Genomic DNA, 6,629 nt, shown 5'->3' on the forward strand with positions numbered 1-6,629 from the left:
AAAAACATGCATACTGGTAACAATTGCCCATTTTTTGGGTAGATTTCCACCATAATTCTCAGACACAGAGGCCTGCCCCCATAGAGTTCCTGGTGTGGCTCTGTGGGTTAATGTGCTGGATTGTAAAGTTGGTTTGGTCCTCAAGGTTGGCTGTTCAAGCTCGCCAGCCATTCCTAGGAAATCCTATACTCTACGGCACTTAACAACAACAGCACTCTTTATAAGAGCAGACTGCTGGACCCCCTCCCGTCCAGACAGACCACTGACCTTTCAGTTAGTAATAGAACATTTAACCATTTTGCCACTAGGACTCCTTACCCTTGAACATGGTGGGGGTGGTAAAGCGGTTGTGTGCCATCAAGTTGGTTCTGACTCATAGTGACTCACAGGTTTCTGAGTTGTTAATCTTTATGGGAGTAGAAAGCCTCACCTATTTTCTGAGGTGCATCTAGTGGATTCCAACTTCTGACCTTGCTTTTAGCAGCCCAACATGTAACCCACTACACCTCTAGGACTTGTTGAACATAGTGAATTATAGTTAATGCAGCACACAGAGAAATAAACCAGAATTCTAAAAGTTTAGTAACTCAAATTTGATAAGAAAGCTTGAATTAAACGAAACAACATTATAGTTCTTTTAGGCAGGGATATAAACAATTTTAGATATTGCTGGTGATTTCCACTTCTTCTAATTAAGGAAAAGCTAATAACATTTCAGCAACTCAGTGAAGGCCATAGCCCTGCCCAGGATGTTCTGAAAGCCTCTTCTTGCATTGTCCTGGTTGGCTTTTCTTTTCTGCCTTGCATTTTTTCCTTTTTCTTTAAGGTTATTATCATTAATCACTGCTTTATTACTTGTTCAAATCAAAGTCTTGAAGGATCCTAGCTTCTTTAACTGATTTCTTTAAAAGGCTTTGCTTCCTTTCAATATAATCTACAAAATGTGGATTGCTAACGTAGTGGTTACGAATTGGGCTGCTAACCTCAAGGTCGGCACTTCGAAACTACCAGCCATCCCTCGGGAGAAAGATGAGGCTTTCTGCTCCTATAAAGATTTACAACCTTGGAAACCCTGTGCAGGGTCACTATGAGTTGGAACCAACTGCCTGGTACTTAACAACAACAATATGATGCTGTAACTCCACCTGTCTACCTGTATGTTTCTCTGACCTGTTATTTTTTTCTCTAACTAATCACTGCTTCTTCAATGTCTCTCATCTCTGTCCCAAGGAGCTTGGTTGTCACTGAGTATTAGGCATTGGGTGTCTAACTGTAAGGTTAGCAGTACAAACCCACTAGCTGTTCTTCAGGAGAAAGATGAGGGAGTTTACTCAAGGAAAGATTTAAGGTCCTAGAAACCCTGTATAGGGTCTCTGTGAATTAGAATAGACTTGATGGCAGTGGGTTTTTAAAAATTAATTAATTAATTTTTTGTGTGGCTTAACTTCGCCTCATCACGAGGCTCTTTTTCTGATTTCTTTATTTCTCACTCATATATTTGTTATGTAGCTGAATTGTGAATGAGTGAGGTTTTGCTGTGTTTACTTAATCTGATAACATGTAGAGGCTCAATGAAAAAGGAATGTAGTTCTTATATTACAGATAATTATATTATCTCGGATTCTTAAGCCCATTAACCTCCCCTTTTCTGCCATGATTCAACAAAGAGGAAATAAAAAGTTTAACTTTGAAGAAGGTGAATCAACTGCATAAATGCATATTCGTCTGGGCATTAAAATGTAAACTCAGATGCTGACACTGTTGTATCCTGCAATTTTTTTGTTTTGTTTTCTGAGAGGGAGGTCAGTAGGCTTCAAAGGTCATGGGCACCTTTGAAGACATTTTTGCCATTAAAACCAGTTTTGTAGGTAAAGGTTTAGCTCTAGATAGAACTGTCATCATAGCCAAGTTTGACTTTGTTGTTCCCACAGCGCCCATTTGTTTCCTTCTCCTACTTGATTGTCCCTTTTCTTCCACAAGCCTGCCATGGAGTTCTCTTTGGCAAGCATCTTCTTATGTTCTGAAACATTTCAAGGTTTCTGTCCTATCCTGTGTGCTATTTCCTTAGAACTTGGTTCGGCATTGTCTAACACACCACAGAATTCTAGAATTTTCAAGCTGAAAAATGCCATGAAAAAATTAAGTGGATTAATTTTAGTTATGAGCAGCATGTGTGCTGCATAACATGTATGTGTATATGTATGTGTATGTGTGTGTGTTTGTGTATAGATGTTTGTGTATGGATTGTTGTTATTAAGTGCCTTCAAGTCAGCTCCAACTCATAACTAACCCTATATAAGGTTTCTGAGGAGCAGCTGGTGGGTTTGAACTGCTGACCTCGTGGTTAGCAGTCCAATGCTTATTCTACAACACCACACCAGGACCCATAGATACAAACACACACAAATGTGAGTGTGTGTATGTGTTTAATATAGGACAGGGGTTCTTTGAAAGGAGTCCCTGCAATCATTGTATATCAAAGGTTTACTCCCACGTAAAACATACCTGGTAAATTATACAGCTTAAATTCTTATATCTTAAATCTCATATCTTAGATTCAGTGAACTGAACCAAAAGGCATAGCATTATGCCAAAAAGGAGGTATTAGTGAGTCATAATCTTCCTGAAAGTATAGAGGACTTGGAAATCTTACTGACGAAGATCAAAGACTACAACCTTTAGAATGGATTGCACCTTGACACAAAGAAAACAAAAATTCTCACAACCAGACCAATTAGCAATATCATGATAAATGGAAAAAATATTGAAGTTGCCAGGGATTTTATTTTACTTGGATCCATAGTCACTGTTCATGGAAGCAGCAGTCAAGAAATCAACAATCCTGGGGGCTCAGCACCATAGTCTTATGGTGAATCATGGTCAATTGGCATAACATAGTCCACAAAGTCAATATTCTAGTCTTTTGTGAGTGGCAACTGGAATATTATGCTTATGAGCAGCCATCTAAGCAACTGTTAGTCTCTCTATGACCCTGAGCCCAGAAGAACTAGATGGTGTCTGTCTGCCACTACCAACTGTGCTGATAGGGATTGCATTAGAAGATCCTGGATATTGTGGAAGAACATGTGGAACAAAACTCAACAATATAAACAAGATCAGGCTTACTGGTCAGAAAGAGACTGGAGGAAGCCTGAGACTATGACCCTTGGTCATGCTTCAGGTCTGGAACTGAACTCGCTCTGTTGACTGAATTTTCAGCTAAACAGTAGATACGTATGTAAGGGGGACCACAACAGTAATGTGATATGCATACCATAGAATGGTCAACCATTTAGATTAAAAGGGCAGCATTTACCTAAGGACAGAATTCAGAAGACTTGGGAAAGAAGGAGGAATGGAAATAAGAACCACAGGGAGGAGGTGGGATAAGTGATGTTACATTGAGGGCATTGCAGTCATTGAAATGAAATGGAGCATACGATCTGTTGAATGTAAAACGATGATATGCTCTGTAAACCTACTCTGGTAATATTGCTGTTGTTAGGTGCCATCGAGTCAGTGCTGACTCATAGCAACCTTATGCACAGCAGAACGAAACACTGCCCGATCCTGGGCCAACCTCACTATTGTTGCCACTCTTGAGTCCATCAATGCTGCCACTTGGCTAATCCATCTCATTGGGGGTCTTCCTCTTTTCCTCTGACCCTCCACCTTGCCAAACATGATATCCTTCTCCAGCGACTGCTCTCTCCTGACAATATGTCCAAAGTATGAGAGACAAAGTTTGGTCATCTTTGTCTCTAAGGAGCACTCTGGCTGCACTTCTTCCAAAACAGATCTATTGGTTCTTTCAGCAGCCCATGGCACTTTCAATATTCTCCTCCAACACCATAACTCAAAGGCATCAATTCTTCTATGGTCTTCCTTATTCACTGCCCAGTTTTCGCATGCATATGAAGTTATTGAAAATACCATGGCTTGGGTCAGGTGCACCTTAGTCCTCAAGCTGACATCTTTGCTCTTCAACACTTTAAAAAGATCTTGTGCAGCAGATTTGCCTAATGCAATATGTCGTTTTATCTCTTGACTGCTGCTTCTGTGAGTGTTGATAGTTGATCCAAGAAGAATGAAGTCCTTGACAACTTCAATCTTTTTTCCATTGATAAGAATGTTGTTTATTGGTCCAGTGGTGAGGATTTTTGTTTTCTTTACATTGACATGTAATCCATACCGAAGACTGCTCTTTGATCTTCCTCAGTAAATGTTGAAGTTCTCTTCACTTTCAGCAAGCAAGGTTGTGTCATCTGCATAGCGCAGGTTGTTAATGAGTCTTTCTCTAATCCTGATGCCACATTTTTCTTCATAGAACCCAGCTTCTCGGATGATTAGTTCAGCATAAAGATTGAATAAGTATGGTGAAAGAATATAACCTTGTCGCACACCTTTCTTAATTTTAAACAAATTAGGCTGCTAACCTCAAAGTCAGCTATTTGAAACTACCAGCTGTTCCCCAGGAGAAAGATGAGGCTTTCTGCTCCTGTAAAGATTTACAACCTCGGAAACCCTGTACAGGGTCTCTATGAGTTGGAACTGACTCCATGGCACATAACAACAACAATACACATAATGGGGTGACTTTGTTGCCTCCAGGTATAAATTTATTATATATTACTATAATATATCATCACCATGATATATGATTATACAGTGTATATAATAAAATATATATGGTACATGGTGACTCTGTAGGATAAGCACTGAACTGTAAACCACAAATCCGGCAGTTCGAGCCCACCAGTCACTCTGCAAGAGAAAGATAAAATTTTCTGCTCCAGCAAAAATTTATACACTAGGGAAACCTATACATAGTCACTGAGTTGGAACAAATTCCACTGAGCTGAAGAACAAAAAGCAATCGTTGAAATCAACAGACTCCTGTGTGGCATATGTGCTGTACTGCCAACAGGAAGGTTGTGGATTTGACCTGAAAGAAAAGTTCTGGTGGTCTGTTTCCCTGAAGATTACAGTCGAGGTACTTGGGGAGGGCCGCACAGTCAGACAGACTGCTGAGCCAAACGCTTCATTGGGGCAGTCTCCGTATATCATGGGGAGATAGACGCTGCTGCCTTTGATTGGCCTTGGGCCTCAGAGTTCCAAAAAGAAGCAAGATCTTGATAAACTCTATGAGCTGAAGCCCAAAGCTCAACAGATAATTAACCAGTTTGGCCCTCAGCCCTCATCAACCTCTCCAATTTAATAACGGAACCCACCAGCACCCCTCCACAAGGCTCCAAGGCCAATAGCACTGCAGTAGTAAAGATATTAGGCACTGCTGGCACAGGAGGGTGACTCAGCCCTGAAAACAACCAGGTATTGACAAAGAAGAAAGTGAAAGACTTAGTAAGAGAAGTGAATCCTAATGAGCAGTTGGATGAAGATGTGGAAGAGATGCCGCTGCAGGTTGCTGTCGATTTTATCGACAGTGTGGTGACTTGCCAGGCATCGCAAGTCCAGCACCCGGGGTGTCTGTGTGTGAAAGATGTCTAAAAAGTGCTAGTGGAACATGTGGATCCCAGGGTTTGGCTCTGAAGAAATCCGACCTCACAAAAAAGCTTGCAGGACAGAAGCTCACAAACAGAGAATGACTTTGATCCAGAAAACAAGCAAGAAATAACACAGAAAGGTCAGGGAATGGACATCAATGCATTTGGAGATACTTGAGCTGGGGCCCCAGCCATTTCATCCATGGCACTTTTTGACTGCTTTACAGAGAAGCATATATTTTTTATTAACAATGCAACAATATCTATAATGACTGAGAGGATCTACCAAAAGAATAAAACCTCCTACCTGAACACCCAGTCTCTCTTTCCTGCAGTATCAAAGAGAAGTCATGTATCTTTCAGAGAAGATTTATTTGTGGTTTATTATATAAGTTGTCAAGGACTTCATTCTTCTTGGATCAATTATCAACATTCATGGAAGCAGCAGTCAAGAGATCAGACGACGTGTTGCATTAGGTAAATCTGCTGCACAGGAACTTTTTAAAGTGTTGAAGAGCAGAGATGTCAGCTTGAGGACTAAGGTGCGCCTGATCCAAGCCATGGTATTTTCAATAACCTCATATGGATGTGAAAGCTGGACAGTGAATAAGGAAGATCGTAGAAGAATGCCTTTGAGTTGTAGTGTTGGAGGAGAATACTAAAATTGTGATACCTTTGAATTGTGGTGTTGGAGGAGAATACTAAAAGTGTCATGGACTGCCAAAAGAACCAATAGATCTGTTTTGGAAGAAGTGTAACCAGAGTGCTCCTTGGAGGCCAAGGTGGCTAAACTTTGTCTCTCATACTTTGGACATATTGTCAGGAGAGAACAGTCGCTGGAGAAGGATGTCATGCTGGGTAAGATGGAGGGTCAGAGGAAAAGAGGAAGATGCCCAAGGAGATGGATCGGCCAGGTGGCATCATTGATGGTGTCAAGTGAGGCGGTGGAGTGGGGTTGGCCCAGGATCGGCAGACATTGTTTCGTTCTGTGCATGGGGTCGCTATGAGTCAGTTCCAACTCGATGGCACCTGACAACAACAGCAATATAAGTGACTGAATATAGAACAAAGCATTATGGTCTTGTTTGGTGAAACAGTATTAGCAAGACATGCAGAGGTTTTTGT

General features: G+C 41.0%; 1 pseudogene; it reads left to right on the top strand.

Moving 5' to 3' along the window:
- Positions 1-1,822: 1,822 nt before the first annotated feature.
- Positions 1,823-5,635, top strand: LOC102835493 (annotated as a pseudogene).
- Positions 5,636-6,629: the final 994 nt, after the last annotated feature.

This window comes from Chrysochloris asiatica, unplaced genomic scaffold, assembly GCF_000296735.1.
Source record: "Chrysochloris asiatica unplaced genomic scaffold, ChrAsi1.0 scaffold00011, whole genome shotgun sequence".
Taxonomy (NCBI): Eukaryota; Metazoa; Chordata; class Mammalia; order Afrosoricida; family Chrysochloridae; genus Chrysochloris; species Chrysochloris asiatica.